General features: G+C 38.2%; 1 protein-coding gene across 1 annotated transcript in view; it reads right to left on the bottom strand.

Moving 5' to 3' along the window:
* The window catches only part of LOC115222624 (nucleolar complex protein 4 homolog), a 114,417-nt gene extending 97,339 nt beyond the window's left edge, over positions 1-17,078 (bottom strand). The window contains exon 1 of the mRNA XM_036511574.1: positions 17,024-17,078. The gene's annotated coding sequence lies outside the window, so the exon portion shown is untranslated. The remainder of the gene's footprint in view (positions 1-17,023) is intronic.
* Positions 17,079-19,265: the final 2,187 nt, after the last annotated feature.

Here is a 19,265-nt window from a genome sequence, read left to right as displayed (position 1 = left end):
TGGGTCAAGAGTGATACTTTCTATAGCATCGCGGAATCTTTGTAAGTTGCTTGATAATTTAAAGGTTGCAACATTTAACTTTTTGGGTACCTTAGAACCAGACTGTTGATTTTTAGGCATTATCAAAAAATTTATTTTTCCACACACTAGATGATGGTCAGTCCAGCTCTCCACTCTGCTGCCAGAAACGTCTTTCATATGTTTTCTGATCAAAATATATTCTATGAGATGCCAGTGCTTAGATCTTGAGTGCATCCAGGTGGTTTTATATTTATTTTCCTGCTTAAACAGAGTATTGATAACAACCATATTATTCTCAGTACAAAACGTCAAAAGAGCTACTCCATTTTTATTACATTTTCCAATTCCATGTTGACCTAAAACAGGCCATGAAACATAGTCTTTTCCAACTGTTGCATTGAAATCTCCCAATATAACCAGCTTGTCAGAAATTGGTACTTTCCTCAATAATTGTGCTAGATCATCATGAAACTGTCCTACAGTTTCACCAGAATGGGACATTGTTGGTGCATAAATACTGTCAGTTTAATATGGCATGACATGATCCATTCAGATGCACTACTTGGAAGCTCTGCAATGGAGGATACTAATGAATTCTTGAAAGCAAACTCAATACCAGATTCTCTACGCTGACCCTTAGGTAGGCCTTTTCAAAAGATAGGACATCCATAAGTAGGTTCATTTACTTGACCCTCACCAGAGAGACAAGTTTCAGAGAGTGCAACTATATCAAGGGAATATTTCTTAAGCTCACATGCAATAAATTCAGTACGCCTTTCTATCCTCTCGACGAAATTATCATGAATAAGTGTGCACACATTCCAACAGCCAAAATTGAAGGGATGTTTATTTTTACTTTTTCTTGAAGATTGACCACAGTGGCAGGATGACGACTGGGCCCAGCCTGTGATATACTAGGACACCTGCCGAGCCAGACCTGTTCCCCTGACATTCCCAAGCCTTTTTTGCCATTTACTGAATCTGTTTGAGACATTTTAGAATAAGTTACAAGTGCATTTTTAAGTTTCTGCCAACCAACCAATTCAATGATTTCACTAAGATTTGGAGTACAGGAAGTACCTGTGCAGATGAATAATTTTCAGTGGGTGTAGCTTGCACTGCACTACCCCCACCTATTGGCCCAAGAAAATTTTCTCTGGTGTGACATGAAAATTGACAAAACCAGGAACTTCCAAGGCCTCAGGTTTTATTTCGGAGATTTCCTTCTAGGTAGATAACCAACAAAGTTTAATGAACTTCTACTTGCCTATGAGGCAAGCTATCCCATTCTAGACACCAAACCGACACTCAAACACTCTATAAAGTGATCAAATATTGCTCTGGTGACCAACGTGGAGTGGCTCATTCGTACATTAAAAAAAAGTACGATATGTGATTTACAAATATAACTAAAGTAAGATTTAAATATAAATAATATGTATATAAAAGTAAAAATATACATGTAAGAAAAAATACATACATACACACACGCATATATATATACATATATATATATATATATATATATATATATATATATACACATACACACACACACACATATATATAGATTTATAATTATAATATAATTACATTAAAGTGTGTGGATAAACCCCATCAGCATGCTAGAAATAGACACCAAATAGCTTTAAAAACCACATCTACATTCTGTTAGTCCAAGTTCTAAGCAGGCAAATGGAAAAAAATGAATTAGACATTTTTATCTGCCCACTTACAACCTGCGCTAATGGAGGGTAGATGTGGTTTTTAGAGCCATTTGGTATCTATTTCCAGCATATTGATGGGGTTTATCTGCACCCTTTAGTATGATTTTATTATAATTATTAATTAGCATAAATTGTTACCTGTTTGGTTTTTTTTTATTTCACACTGGCCATTTGATAAAATCATTAAAGTAGTTTTATCCTTAATCATTAAAGTAGTTTTATCCTTAATTTTGTATAATATATATATCATCATCGTTTAACGTCCGCTTTCCATGCTAGCATGGGTTGGATGATTTTGACTGAGGGCTGGCGAACCAGATGGTTGCACCAGGCTCCAATCTTGATTTGTCAGACTTTCTACAGCTAGATGCCCTTCCTAATACCAACCACTCCGAGAGTGCAGTGGGTGCTTTTTACGTGCCACCGGCACGGGGGCCAGTCGGGTGGTACTGGCAACGACCTTGCTCAAATCTATTTACACATTCCACCAGCACAGGTGCCAGTAAGGTGACTTTGGTAATGATCACGCTCGAATGGTGCCCTTTTACATTCCACTGGCACAGAAGCCAGTTGGCTGCTCTGGCAACGATCATGCTCGGATGGTGCTCTTGGCACCCTACTAGCATGGGTGCAATTGCCAGTAAGGAGACACTGGTAACGATCACGCTCGAATGGTGCCCTTTAAGTGCCACTAGCACGGAAGCTGGTTAGCTGCTCTGTCAACGATCACACTCGTATGGTGCTCTTTGCACCCTGCCCATGGACGCCAGTCATTGAATTTGATTGCGTTCCAAATTATATATATATATATATATATATATATAAAGTTAATCCAAACAAGAAAACACAGAAAAAAAGAGAAAAAAACACAGCAACGCAGGACGTGGAACAATTAAAGTATTATTGATGCTCAGGAAAGAAGGGAAGGAGGGTTTAACGTTTCGAGCGGAGCTCTTCGTCGGAAACAAGGAGAAGGAAAGATCCCAAAAAGCATTTAATGTACTCTGCAGTATTATGGTTGTGTAACAAAATATGGTGTCCCTACAGGTCATACATACTCACTTTGTCTCTGATGACAGGCTACCCAGTGTATAGAGATGCTAACCTATCACTTGAGATATCTCTGAGACAGCTGTAAGACATGCAATAATTAATTACTTCAAATTCACCTTAGTCTAATTAAATATTCTAAAATATTTAGGAAGATGGTTTTTGTATGTGGCAGATGCTCAGGAACAATAAACACTGAAAATGCTCTGAGACCAACTTCTGTCACTTTCCAGGCCGTGACTGCTGAGGACATGCGTAAGCTCACAAGAAATGAAGCCAGTATGCTCCGATGGATGTGTAATGTCAGTATTCATACTCAACAGAGTGTAAGTACCTTGACAGAAAAGCTGGACCTAAGAAGCATCAGATGTGGTGTGCAAGAGAGATGTTTGCGCTGGTATGGGCATGTGGCGAGAATGGATGAAGATAGTTGTGTGAAAAAGTCCCACAACCTAGCGGTTGAGGGAACCTGTGGAAGAGGCAGACCCAGGAAAACCTGGGACGAGGTAGTGAAGCACGACCTTCAAACTTTAGGTCTCACTGAGGAAATGACTAGAGACCGAGACCTCTGGAAGTATGCTGTGCGTGAGAAGACCCGGCAGGACAAGTGAGACCATAACCCGTGGCCTTCTACATGGGATGTAGTTAGCCCACTTATGCATACCTTCCCTTCTTGGGACACAAAACTCTACTTGTGAAGACCTGTTGAGGCAAGTGAGAATCAGAATCGAAATCGATCAATGGAAATTGCAGCTGAGTTACCAGTGCCGGTGGCACGTAAGAGAACCATCCGAACGTGGCCGTTGCCAGCTCCGTCCCGACTGGCCTCGTGCCGGTGGCACATAAAAAGCACCATCCATTCATGGCCGTTGCCAGCACCGCCCCGACTGGCCTCGTGCCGGTGGCACGTAAAAAGCACCATCTATTTGTGGCCGTTGCCAGCCACGCCTGGCCCCCGTGCCGATGGCACATAAAAAGCACCATCCGATCGTGGCCGTTTGCCAGACTCGTTTGGCATGTAAAAAGCACCCACTACACTCATGGAGTGGTTGGCGTTAGGAAGGGCATCCAGCCGTAGAAACATTGCCAGATCAAACTGGCCTGGTGCAGCCTTCTGGCTTCCCAGACCCCAGTTGAACCGTCCAACCCATGCTAGCATGGAAAGCGGACGCTAAACGATGATGATGATGATGATGATTTGAGATACTCATCCTGCTTTAGCTTTGTTGTTCTTTTTCCTCTAATATATATATGTATATACATACATATATGTGTGTGTGTGTGTGTGTGTGTAGTATATCGTTCCATGAAGGTAAGATCAACAAAAGAGTACTCCATCTGGTGAGAGATAAACATTGTTTAAAATAATATATATTTTTATGAGTTACCAATAGTTTCATGCAATGAAAACAACATGGACAGCATTTTATGACACATCTGATGATTTCATGCAATCTTCAGGTTGTGCCCACATGGCATATACAAGCTAAAACAAGGAAATAGAATAAGTGAAAATATGAAAAAGGGCAAGAAGAAGGTAGATGTAAAAGTTGGGAAGGTGAAATTACTGGAAAACAAAAAGAAAAGGCAAAAAAGGAAAAAGTAAAATGATAAAAGGAGTGAATTAGAATTATGTCCCTTTTGACCATAAAGTCATAATAAGGCTAATCAGATATGGGTCTAGAGTGGTAGAGTCACTCAATCCAGAAAGGGTGGTATTTTCTAGTTTGTCAACAGGAACTTACATCTGCTGAAAATTTCAGATCTGTAATTCAGCAGTGTGGTGGAGTTCTTAGATCTGAAAAGGATCTGCAATCTTTCAGCTATGTATGTATATGTATATATATATATATATATATATATATATATATATATATATATATATGTATATATGTATATATGTGTAAATATATATATATGTATAATATATGTGTATATATATAGAGAGAGAGAGGGGGGAGAGAGAAAGAGGAAACAGAGAAATTGATAGATAAATAGATATAAATCTGAAGAGGATCCTGCTATCTCCACCGGAAAGTGTTGTAGTTCACACCGCCCTTCTCTTTATGTGTTAAAATCTGAGTAGGTAAGATTGTCCTTAGTTTAGTAGGTAAACACTTCCCCTGTACAAATAGGTTCAGCAAAATATTTAATAGGCACGCCCTGAGAATATCCTATAGCTGTGCACCCAATGTAAAAAAGCTTTTTAGTAGGTAGGCCCACACTTGAGATAGAGGTAGGATGCTCATGTAAGGACAACACAATTTGTCCACTGAATAGCCACTGTAACACAAAGATTATCATATACAAGGCAGAGGTAATGAAAGTATAACTAAATGGTTAACCAAATGTGCAAAAGTACATGGGAGCAACTGAAGGTCCCCTTTAGAACTCACTATAACATCCTTCAACATCTCAGAGAGACATAATGCCACAACCCTGGTCAAGCATGTATGGTCAATGAAAGAATGCACCACCAAGTACAGCATAAAGTCGAAGATTCTAGAGAAATGTAAAGTGTACTTCAATAGCAGTTATAAGCGCAGATTATGCCTGGCTGAGAAAAGAGCGGTTTTAAAGTGTACCCAGCACCCAGACATTTACCTCAATAGCAGAAGTGAGATTTTTAATCCTTGCCCACACGAAAGGAAGAATAACCTATTGGCCCTCCACTAATACCTGAGAATCAGGCAAAGAGTTTGACCAGAACATACACTAACACACCCACAAACAAAGACGCACCCCAGCATGATGAACACCTACCCAGTAGACTTTTTCTCCACCCCCAGTATAAGATTCCACACATATTGTACCCCGTGAATGCCCCATGAATTTAACGAATACATAAAAGAAAGAAAACGCTAACAAACATGGATGTGTATTCCCTCCACCCCCACAAAGCTGATATGTATAGTACCACTACACACATTCCTTTTCCATGAGAACACCAGCCTTAAAGACACATTTTCCACAAACTCTTGCTGTCTTGCAACAAAACCACCCCAGAGATGATGTTTTGGTACCAATTCAAAGATGATGAAACTATTTAATTCGTTTCATCATCTTTTTCACAAGAACCACAAACCGGATGTGTCTATTTACTCCCAACAATAGAGAGCAGTTGCCATATTTAATTTCACAAAGGCTACCTCTGATGAGCGTAGGGTTACAAATTGGACCGTTACCTAACAATGTTGAACCCCTAATGCGAAACCAATTGGTAAGATTGGTTGTAATGGATATATAATTCTGTACACTTCAATTAAAATATAAATATATATACATACATATCATCATCATCATTAGCATCATTTTTATGATCATTTAATGTCTCTGATCCATGTCAGCATGGGTTTGAGTGTTTGATAGGATCAAATAGGTCCAAAACTTTTCAAATGCCCTTCACATTATAGCACATAGTTGGTGCTTTTTTCATGCCAGTAGCACCAATGAGGGATCTTTTCTCTTTTACGTTCAATTTTCAACTCAATTTTGTTCCATCTTATTTCAAATTTGGTGTATTGATGTAGTTTTGTATGCCAATTATTGAAATGAAATTAATGTTTGCAATAAATTAATAAAATAAACATTTAATAGCTTTTAAAGTTTTCAAATTTTGGGTAATTTTAGCCAATCTAAAGCTTAGAAATATAGGTGCCTGTTTCCATAGTAACAAGCCAAGCTGTCCTGTAGCATGCTTATTCCTGTCTAAATCACATGTGTTATGTTTTTGCTGGAAAATATGTTTTAAACTCTTTTTTTTTTAGTCCATTTTCATATTTAAATGCTTATTACATGCTTAAAACAATAAAATATGTGTTGTTTACTCTTTTTTTTTTGGTTATTTTTCACATTAAATGCTTTCCTTCTAAACACACTTTAACCTCCCATCACTCGGCACAAATCACCTCCCTCCATATTAATCTCCCCTCAGTCAATGGGGATCTTGTTTGCAAGTTACTTGTTGACCTCTTTACTGATGGTGTGATGTTATGTGATTGGCATAAAGAAGGGCATCCAACCATAGAAACCATGCTAAAGCAGACAATTGAACTTAGCACAATCTTCTGACTTACCTGCTCTATTCAAACTGTCAAGCCCATACCAGCATGAAAGACAGATGCTTAATTATGATGATGATGATGATGATATATATATATATATATATAGTACAAAGTAAGATAGGGGTTATGGGTGTAATCATATACAGCTGTAAGAAGTAATTTTAGGATTTCATTTATTTATAATATGACTTAAAATCTGTATTTGTATTATTATCTTCTCTATTGATTTATATAATATTTTTTATATGCTTTTGATGTTCTCGTTTGTAAAATGAATAAATAATCCAACATTCTAATATCCATAAGTTGATGAACAAACTAAATTTGTTTCTCCATTTTCTTATTTGTATTATATATATATAAGAATACACACACACACATGCATGCACGTGTGTGTGTATAAGAATGGGTTATAAAATGCTTGTGTATGGTAGAGATAGTCACCATGTGATGCCCAGAGAAATCTCAAACTTAAACTCCAACACTTTCATCAGGGTTAGGTACTCTATAGGTAGAAAGTCATATAGGAAAATTATCATCATTGAGCAGGTATGACAGAACAAACAGATCTATCTAAATCTGTGGTAGTTGAAACTTTTCCTTTGTTTTTATGTACACCTGCAATATTGACTCAGTATTGAACTCCCTTGCATAATATGAATGGTTATGTCAACCAGGTATTGATTATCTGAAACAGCTGTAACAATAAGATTTAATTGCAAACTCTATATGCAGTTTTTCAAGTAAATATATTCCTTACACCTGTTTTTGTTTGTCTGTCTCTCTAATTTATGTGTAAGAATTGTTATGTAGTTTAAAAATCCACTTTACACTACATGGTTCTGGAGGCTCCAATCAAGACAGGAGACCCGAAATGATAAGGTTGAGAAACGCTGTTATAGATTATGCCTAACCGAAAACGATCACACTGACATCATCCAAACAGACTGGGTGAAACCAGGATTAACAGTTAATCTTCTATAAACTCAGGCCAGCCAGAGCCTTCTAAGTATAATTGGTAGAGGGAAACTGAAAGAAGTCTTGTATGTACATGTGTTTGTGTCTTGTTGTCTGACATAAGATGCTAAACATAAACACACCTTACAAAGGATCATTCACTTGCAATCTTCTGTGGAAACACATGTAAATCATGTCCAACTATTATGCCATTTTCTTTCCAAAGGATTGTGTGAAATATTAGTTTGTTTGGAAATGGATGAGATTTAGGCATCTAGTCACAGAAGATCTACCCTACAAATTTTGACTGATCAACAGAATCATGGTAAAGTGGGCATTAATTATGATGACAATATTATAAAGTAATTGTATTACTAAACCAAAAATTGGATAATCTAGGATTAACCTCAAGAGAATATTTGTACTAAATCTCTTTTATTCATTTCCTCACTTTCAGCCTTGTGTTAATGGAATGTAATTTGAAGTGGTTTGTATATATATGTGTGTATATATATATATATAAGCAAAATAGCTAGTTGGAAAGTTTCAAGAAGAGATCAGAGTAGTAACTATACTAAAAAGTAAGGCCATTTGCCACATCAAAGTAGCTGTTCAATGTTACTACTAGTTTAACGCCAGGCAAATTCTCTGCCAGCTGGTTATCAGTGCAAATCTGCAACCTTTATATACAAACCCCTATCACCCTAACAGCCACTTTGATGTGGTGACTGACTTTACTTTTTTGAGTTCGTGACTGAGGATGAGCGAAATAGCTTAAAACTGAGTCAGTCTTGCGATTCTGTTACCTATTAAGGGGTGGAAGGGTTTTGCACCTCCTGCCAACAATATTTATTGTATATAAAGGGTGCAGAGTCACACTAAAAGCCAGTTGGTGGAGAATCTGTCTGGGGTTAAACTAGAAGTAACATGAAACAGTCACTTTGATGTGGCAACTGACTTTATATATATATATATATATACATATATGCATATATATATATATATATATATATATATATACATATATATACATATCATCATCATCGTTGTTTAGCGTCCGCTTTCCATGCTGGCATGAGTTGGACGGTGCAACTGGGGTCTGGGAAGCCAGAAGGCTGCACCAGGCCCAGTCTGATCTGGCAATGTTTCTACAGCTGGATGCCCTTCCTAACGCCAACCACTCCATGAGTGTAGTGGGTGCTTTTTACGTGCCACCAGCACGGAGGCCAGGCGAGGCTGGCAACGGCCACGATCGGATGGTGCTTTTTATGTTCCACCGGCACGGAAGCCAGTCAGGGCGGCACTGGCAACGACCACGTTTGGATGGTTCTCTTATGTGCCACCAGCACTGAATCACAGCGACAATTTCCATTCATGTTGATCGATTTTGTCATTTTTTGATTTTTGATTTATATATATATATACATATATATATATATATATATATATATATATTATATATATATATATATATATATATATATATATATATATATATATTATATATATATATATATATAATATATATATAAAGTAAAGGCACATGGCTTAGTGATTAGGGCATTCAGCTCATGATCATAAGGTCATGAGTTCAATTCCCGGTGATGCATTGTGTCCTTGAGCACAGACTTTACTTCATGTTACTCCAGTCCACTCAGCTGGCAAAAGTGAGTAAGTACCTGTATTTCAAAGAGCCAGCCTTGTCACACTCTGTGTCATGCTGAATCTCCTTGAGAACCACATTAAGGGTACATGTGTATGTGGAGTACTTGACCACTTGCATGTTAATTCCACAAACAAGCTGTTGCATTCATTGTATCAGCTGGCACCCTTGTCATCGTAACCAACGGATCGCCATCCACCATACCTTTTTCTATTTTCTCTCCCTGATCATTTCTGTGTTCCTCTCTGTCGAAGAGCATACGCTCGAAACATAAAAGACTTCCTCACCTCTCAAGCATTAAACTAATACATCTGTTTGTTGTTTACACATCTGTCTTTGTCTTTTGTTTTTTTGTAAATTCTCACTAAATATATATATACATATATATATTGGTAAAAACGGTAAGATAACAAAAGAAAGAAAGAGACCTCAATATTATGTAAAATGAGGAAATTATATATATATATGTGTGTGTGTGTACCGTTGGCGATTTTTTCCCTCCATCTTCCTTTCTTTGGATCTTCCCTTTTCCTATGTTTCTGACGAAGAGCTCCGCTCTAAACGTTAAACCCTCCTTCTTTCCTTAGCGTCCAATAACACTATACTTGTTCCACATCCTTGTGTTGTTGTGTTTTCATGTTTATATTAACTTTATATATATATATATATATATGTATGTATTTATATATATATATGTTTATGTATTTATATATATATATATATAATCTCTCTCTCTCTCTCTATGCATTTATATATAAAGTATCATCATCCATTGTTGTTTTTATCCCCTTTCCATGTTAGTATATGTCAGATGGACTGTCGCAGTTGGTGTTATGTAGATTGATTAGAGGACTACATTTCAGTCATGCTTCACCTTTGATTTTATTTTTACACCTGAATGTCTTTTGTAACACCAAAACTGGTCTAGTGTGTACTGCTATGTTTTTTTTTGTGGAACTAACACAAGAGAAGCTTCACGTCCTTCTGGGTAAACTAAGAAGTTAGTTGATGAGAGGGAAATAAAAAGATGGTAGGTCCTGTACCTATGTATGGCACAAATGATGGTGGTGGTGAGTGGTGAAATGGCTACAGGGAAGTGATTGATGAGGAGATGAGAAATGAAGAAAATGTGGAGCAGGCAGCAATTGCAAACTTAACAGTACATATATCACAGTCTGCATCATTACCACAATTTTTGTGACTTTTAATCCATCATTGCTGGTCAGGTTTTCTATTGTTGGGTCTTCTCCAGGATTACCATGTATCAACATGTCAACATGTTCTCTTATTTCCTACTTAAGATAAATTTTTTAAGGTTTATCCTCTTCTCTAACTTCTATTCACTTTGAGTACACAACATTTCTTTTTACAGCTAGAGCAATGACTGCTGCTACAGTATCATCATTAACTGTTAAAAAGGAAAGGGAGATGTTCTGATGGGAGGTATAAAAATAGGATCACATGCTGTCGTATTGTGTAGGAAATACAATCGCACGCGGTCCCATTCTTAATGAGTTATTACAGACCATATAATACATACAGCGGCGATACACACGTGGGATGACAACATGATTTCTTTTTGAGATCATCATCATCATCATCATCATCATTTAACGTCCGCTTTCCATGCTAGCATGGGTTGGACGGTTCAACTGGGGTCTGGGGAGCCCGAAAGCTGCACCAGTCCAGTCAGATCTGGCAGTGTTTCTACAGCTGGATGCCCTTCCTAACGCCAACCACTCCGAGAGTGTAGTGGGTGATTTTATGTGCCACCGACACAGGTGCCAGACGAGGCTGGCAAACGGCCACGCTCGGATGGTGTTTTTTATGTGCCACCGACACAGGTGCCAGACGAGGCTGGCAGACGGCCATGCTCGGATGGTGTTTTTTATGTGCCACCGACACAGGTGCCAGACGAGGCTGGCAGACGGCCACGCTCGGATGGTGTTTTTATGTGCCACCGACACAGGTGCCAGACGAGGCTGGCAGACGGCCACGCTCGAATGGTGTTTTTATGTGCCACCGACACAGGTGCCAGATGAGGCTGGCAAACGGCCACGATCGGATGGTGCTTGTTACGTGCCCACAGCACGGAGGCCAGTCGATGCGGTACTGGCTACGGCCACGTTCGGATGGTTTTCTTATGTGCCACGTGCCACCGGCACTGGTACCACAAAGATACAAATTCCATTGATGTTCATCTATTTTGATTTGTTTTGATTTTCACTTGCCTCAACAGGTCTTCACAAGTGTCACAAGAAGGAAGGTATGCACAGGTGGACTGACTACGTCCCAGGTAGGGGCCATGGGTTATGGCCTGACTAGTCTTGCCGGGTCTTCGGATGGTGTTTTTATGTGCCACCGACACAGGTGCTAGATGAGGCTGGCGAACGGCCACGATCGGATGGTGTTTGTCATGTGCCCACCACACTGACTACGGCACTGATGGATTTCTTGTGTGCCACAGGCACTGGTACCACAAGATACAAATTCCATTGATGTTCATCTATTTTGTCTATTTTGATTTGATTTGATTTTCACTTGCCTCAACCGGTCTTCACAAGTGTCACAAGAAGGAAGGTATGCACAGGTGGACTGACTAGTCTTGCCGGGTCTTCGGAAGGTGTTTTTATGCCACCGACACAGGTGCCAGATGAGGCTGGCGAACGGCCATGATCGGATGGTGTTTGTTACGTGCCCACAGCACGGAGGCCGGTCGATGCGGAACTGGCTACGGCCACGTTCGGATGGTTCTCGTGTGCCACCGGCACTGGTACCACAAAGTGTGTGCCACCGGCACTGGTACCACAAAGATACAGATTCCATTGATGTTCATCTATTTTGATTTGTTTTGATTTGATTTTCACTTGCCTCAACAGGTCTTCACAAGTGTCACAAGAAGGAAGGTATGCACAGGTGGACTGACTACGTCCCAGGTAGGGGCCATGGGTTATGGCCTGACTAGTCTTGCCGGGTCTTCGGATGGTGTTTTTATGTGCCACCGACACAGGTGCTAGATGAGGCTGGCGAACGGCCACGATCGGATGGTGTTTGTCATGTGCCCACAGCACGGAGGCCAGTCGATGCGGTACTGGCTACATATACGTTATTTATTTTATATATTTTACAATCATGTTGGTTGGAAGTTTGTAAGTGTTAGCATGTTTTTGTGTGTTCGTGAGGCATAAAAGGTACTGACCAGAGAAATAACAATGGAATTTGGTTCACAGTTCATGTTGTTGGTATCAGCCTAGCAACAGGTAGTAGCAGATGGCTTAAGGTAGTTCTTAGAAGAACTAGAACTCAAGACAGATAATTGATTTACCGTTTATGAGGTACACGGAGGGTAAGAGTTCCATATCAAGATGTTGCGTCTCGTAGTTGAGATTAATTGAGTCACTTGTTGTGTTTATCTTTCTCTTGATATGAATATACTTCCAGATGTGTTAACTGTAGCCGTTTTTCCCGTGGTGATATTTTCACCTAACCGCTATAGTTGAATCTGTAGTTGTCTTGTGTACAAATTAAACCTTAGTAGATAGAGACGATGTTTGGCGATGAGTTGTGTCTGTCGCTTTCTTTTTTGCTGTGTCTTCATTATATATTCTGCTTGGTTATTTTTCTCTAGTTATAGATATCCTGTAACCGTTCTTTTCGTGGTGATATTTTCACACTAACAATATGAGAGGAATCTGTAACATCTTGTATTAATGGTGGTCGCCTGCCTTTCAAACTGGAACATGGTCGAGTATGCTCTGTATGGTCAGAAGTTCGCCCTGAGAAGGACTTGAACCAAAGACGAGCTCTGTGGTCAGTGGTTAGTTCTGAAAAGAACTAAAAACCTAAGACGGATATTTGTCTGAGAACACTTCTTTTATAAGGTTTATGTGGCTCAAAACTAACTTCAGAAATGGAAAGCTGTGATTGGCTGCTTGGAACAATGGCGCGAAAATAAGCGGAGGCAAATCGCGTCACATGACAACCAACGGTGCGAACGTAGTAGAGACCACGTGTCAGCCAATCGAATTAGTGTTTACAACAATGTTAAACTAGCCGAAGATGTTTGTAATCTCGAACGAGATTATTCTTAATACTCTTCTCAAACAGTGAAGATAGCAATGAGTGTAACGATATTGCTACAGAGGTAACTACAAGAGAAGCATGAAAGTATTTGGTCAGTTACCGAAAGTTACAGTTATTGATTAAGAACGGGATTACTCTGGATATGATGCAGTTGTGCTTTGTCCCAACAGATACCCCTGATGCTATATTCTTTGCGTGACTATTGCAAGGGATTAGGAGTAAACTCCTATACCCACCTTTCGTTGAATTTGGAGAAGGCTTGACAGGATCCCTTGTATAATGGTTTGGAAGTTACAAGAAAACTAAGAACAGATGACAGGCTTTTGAAGGCTGTACAAACTGTGTATGAAAGGGCAGTGAGCAATGTGAAAACTAGCAAAGAGTTCAGTGATGGATTAAGTGTGCAGGTGGAAGTATATCTGGCTCAGTTCTATTTGTTAACCCCTCCAAGCCATAGCAGAAATTTAAGAATGGTTAACTGTGGCAACTTCTATACATTGATGACTTAGCTCTTATAGCAGCATCTGTAGAAGAACTGAAGCTGAAATATCAGGCAAGGAAGCAAAACCTGGAATTGAAAAGCCTTAAAGTAAACTTCATCATCATCGTTTAACGTCCGTTTTCCATGCTAGCATGGGTTGGATGGTTCGACCGGGGTCTGGGGAGCCAGGAGGCTGCACCAGGCTCCAGTCTGATCTGGCAGTGTTTCTACAGCTGGATGCTCTTCCTAATGCCAACCACTCTGTGAGTGTAGTGGGTACTTTTTTATGTGCCAGGCAAGGCTGGCAATGGCCATGATCAGTTGGTGCTTTTTACGTGCCACCAGCACAGAAGCCATTCAAGGTAGCACTGGCATCGGCCACATTCGGATGGTGCTTTTTACGTGCCACCGACACAGGTATCACAACTACAATTTCCATTTGATTTTTTGATGTTGATGTACTTGATTAGTATAAAAGTTTTAGTAAGTAGGCAGGAAGGCATGACCATTATAGCACCAGGGACATGACAATGCTTCATCTGGACAAAAGGAATAACTTGAAATTAAATGTTTGTTGTAAACAATGGACACATAACAGATGTACTGGGATCACAGGTAAGAATCAAAAAGCAAATTTCAAATGCAGCAGGTGCACTGGGACAGTAAGCACTAAGGGTGCTCACAAAAAATGGAGCTCCAGAAGTAGATAACGGCTTTTGCTATGTATGTGAGTAAAAAATAAAGGATCTATAATGACTAGAAAGAAATGAGGCTCTTCTGGCTGCACCAAGCAAGAATGCATGAACAATGAGAAATAAATGAAATGAGTGTTATGGTAAAAGAGGAGTGAGATGAAACATGAAAATGGAAGATTATGATTGTATGTGCACGTGATGTGGATGGAGGATGACAGCTGTTTAAGGAAGTGCCTGGTGATGAAAGTGAATGAGAGAGAGAGAGAGAGAGAGAGAGAGCAAGAAGGACTTTGGATGAGACGTTGAAAAATGATCTCAGGATGTTAAATATGATGGAGATTATGACAAAGGACTATGTCAACTGGTGATATACAATGGTGCAGATCTGACTTTACACACATGCTTGGTGAAATATATGTTGAAACAGTGGGTAGTGCACAGCCCCATGTTATATTGTGTACACATCTCCCCCTATCTATTGTCGATTTTTATAACCTCCCATCCATTAAATGTCTACTCTCCTTCCTGCTAATCTCATTCTCTAGCCTCTCATTTCATCTCTTATACATACATGTCCAACATACACACATACGTGTTTGTGTGTGTGTACAAGAATAATAGCTATGAACAATGAACTGAAAAAAGGACTTCTTTACAAGCGAAGTATTTCGTCTGATATTTTAAATCATGCTGTCAATAAAAGTATATACTTGTGAGTGCGCGCGGGTGCGTGTGTGTGTGTGTTTAGGAAGTTGAATAATTGTGTTAAACATTGTTTTACTGGTGTCTTTCAGTATTGGAACAGAATAGATTCTGGTATAGGAAACAAATGCAAATGTAAAGTGTTTTGAAAGAGTTGGAAGTTTAGGCATGAATTTGTCAAACGCTTGGAAAATATGTACCGACAACTATAAACGTAATGTTTCGCTTCGTATGTCCCTGACGCGCACTGTGCTTTGTGAAGAAGACATTATCCCTGCCCGTAGATTCGATGATGACAGAATTACAGTATCTGACTTGATATCTTTTAATGCTGTCATGTGTTCTCGTGCGAGAGAATAAAAATGATACAAGAGAGAGAGGAAAATATCGCAGGAAAAGAAAATAAGTGACAGAACACCATTTGTATCGTTAGTTAATAAATAATTTAAGATATTGTTTTAATTACGGTAATCCTCCTAGCAAGATAATAAAAAAATAAGTCACAGAAAAAGTTGCATTACTCGTATCGATTTGTCATTGCGTAACAAGTCATGTTTTGTTAGTTAATAATATTTAATTACTTTAATTAGTATTTAGAAATGAACTGAGATTTTCCCAAGCCATTGTCCTTACTTTCTATTCACCATAATTGACAGGTTATTGAACTGATAGCTGAGTTATTTTCCCAAAACAGCACAAGATTTCTTTCCACTAGAACACTTCATAAGCACTAATTAGTTTCGGTTTCCTCCACAGCCTATATACACGTTTCTTTTTTCGGCTACCAAATTCCAGTTTTTACATTTTAAAAGCACGAGACCTGATTGAATATTGTCTTGTTCTATTTATTCAGAGCTTTTGTAGCGAAGCAAGTTTTCAATATTCAGAATCAATTTACCTTTGTGATATTAAATTTCATCTTTTAAAAATTTTCCGTATAGCTTTTTAAAGAAACTGTTAGAAAGCGGTTTTTTTTTGTACCGGTAAACATTTAAAAAAATTAACAAATGACTTCCTAAAAGAAATGTTAAAATTCGCGTAAATAGGGAAGTTAAAAAGCGAAACTATTAGGTGAAAAACGAAACTAGATACAGCGCGCTTTTTCTGTAAGAGTACAGCTAATACTAATTTTAAAATGTATCAATCTTTAAAATCTAAAATATCAAAAATTAGTAAATGCCTTGATGTATCTAGTTATGACCCTTTACGTTCTCACTTTAAATCCAACTTAGTTTTGCTATTTATCGTTCCGGGCTTCTTAAATGAAATTCCAGTCAAGTATTTGAATGATTTTCATTCCTATAATGCATCCTAAAAACGACATTATATATATATATATATATAAAAAAAGAAAGATTATGTGATTATCCAGATGTTTCATAGCGTAATGAAATAGTTTCGACAACCAGGAAGCTGAAATAGATTCCGAGGTACTTAGGTACATTTTATTATACACGCTGTAGCAACAGTTTTAATTAGCTAAAAATAATGATTTGAACTGATTGTTGTTGATAAATGGCAGCTGAGACCATAGCAACAGAATGAATAAAATTAATAAAGAAAAACAAATAAATATTAACAAGAAATAGCTGTTTACTTTCCACGTAATTACTATCTGATTAATAAATTTCATTTTTAATATCACGCAAAAAGGAAAGTATTATACGACATTAAAATTAAATTAGAGAATATTTCTCTACAAATTTAGTAACTTTTAGTTTCGTACAAAATAATCCATTCTTCTCTCCTTCCTTCCTCCCGTTTTCTAATCGTATCACGTGATCCCCCCGCTCCATAATTTAGGCGCCATTACGTCTTTTGTTTTCGATTCCAATTTGATGGTGAATATTATTGAGTTATGGCTTGTTCGCTAGAAGCTTCTCGAATTCTGATATAAATTTAAACCGTCATATTTGCGTTAATGTTTTGACTTTAAGTTTATTGTGTAAAAAAATTAAACAACTTTTCTTCAGCGCAGTATAAATAAACAAAATAATAAAGTTTTATTTATCTATTTTAATAAAGTCTTAGCCTTCTGTTATAATTCCATTCACATCTAAGAATCCATATGAATTTCATAAAGACAATAACTTGGTGTTTTATCCACTCTGAGGAACAAGAAGGAAAAGTGAAGGTTAAAGTAATGGAAGAGGAATTTAGAATATAAATGGACGCAGCTGGATTGTGCAAGGCATTGAACCCGACGTTTTAATGATTTGGTCACACACAATGGTTGTGCTTAATTTTAAATATTAAATGAGCACAGATTCAGCTATCGGTGATTTCATCGACGAGCTTTCGTTTTATGTACATATAATAATAATTTTTTTCAACCAGATATCTTTTACGTCACTAGTCAGCACGTTCTATCTTTCGTAGATTGCACCCTTCTCTTCCATTTATGACAGAATTGTACGATTTTATTGTCATATCGTTGTACTGATATGTGTGGTTGTCTGCTGTTGTCAAGTTGGTGAACAAAGATATATTTCATTGGCTGTTTGATTAATTGAAGTAAAACCCCGTGTACATTTAGCTGAAGAATTTATTGCTGTACATAAAGACAATCTGTATTGGCCATTTACAGTTAACCAATAAGAGACGCGGAGAGAGATACTGCCCTAAGACTACAGGAAGCTATTGATACAGCAACATGCAGTCAGCCCTACATATCTGAAACCAACGGCACCATCTTTGTGTTGTCATAAGTCTTTGGTTGTCCTAGGCTATCTGCCCAAACGCCTGAAACTATCAGAGTGGCAAGAATAGAGGAGTATGTTGCTGAGCTGCCTTCACACATTCTGCAGAGTGTTTAGGTACTAAAAGTGGTTTCAGGTAGAGTACCAAAAAAGTGTTCTAGAAAATGGCACCATATCATGGCTTCAAGCTGATTGGCTGCTTAATAGACAGATCATATGAAACTATTGTGTTTACTCATGGTGTCTAACCAATTGTCTAGTGGTTAGGATTCAAATCACTACAGCATCATCTTGGAAATTTTCCAAATAATTTCTTCCGATTTCTTGGGTGCTACATGGTGAGGCTGATGTTATTAATATTCTGTTTAAACTGTCGCAGCTCAATACCTAGAGGAAAGGCATTAGAAAGAAGGGATTCCAGAGCAGCAATGTTCTGGGGATGAAGGATTGAGTAAAATGGTTAGTGCAGGGAAAGAAGAACATTGGATACATCAAGAGTGTTGAAAATAGGAGAGAAGAGTGAGTCAGAAGTATCTAAATGGTAGAGCTCTGAGGAGAAGAGGCCATTGATAGAAAAGACAGAGGGGAGACAGCATGCTTGTGGGTCAGATGCTGGAATGTGCCAGTGATTGATTGTCAATCAGTCAAGTGATCCAGGATGTTAGTCTGTGTAACAACAGCTCTATTCCAGATGTGGAAACAGTTCCTTATGATTTTCTCTTGAGCTTTATATAAATATCATTGTATGTATGAAATAGGCAAGTTGGATGGTAGTAGTTTTTCGCAGGACTTTATATGTATGGTGATAGCAATGCAATGCAGGTTATTGTTTGTTAATAGGTTGTAGCAGCAATGATGGTACTAGCCAGAGTTGACAGATTGTTGCACTAGTAAAGTTACTGAAACAGCCAATAATGAAATATCCTGTCTTGATGCCAAACATCAACTCTCCAAATAACTCTTCATTACCTATTTTATGGTCTTAGACTTTTCTATTATTATTGCCACAGGAAATGCTGTGATAAGATTTCTTTCTTAGTTCCAGACCAATTTGTTCCATCTTACCTAATTCAAAACTCACAGCGTTTTCACTTAAATGCTAGTGTGCTTCCACTCATAAGGA

This window comes from Octopus sinensis, linkage group LG20 (assembly GCF_006345805.1).
Source record: "Octopus sinensis linkage group LG20, ASM634580v1, whole genome shotgun sequence".
Lineage (NCBI taxonomy): Eukaryota > Metazoa > Mollusca > Cephalopoda > Octopoda > Octopodidae > Octopus > Octopus sinensis.
Note: the sequence above shows the minus strand (reverse complement) of the source record. Positions and strands in the feature narration are given on the sequence as shown.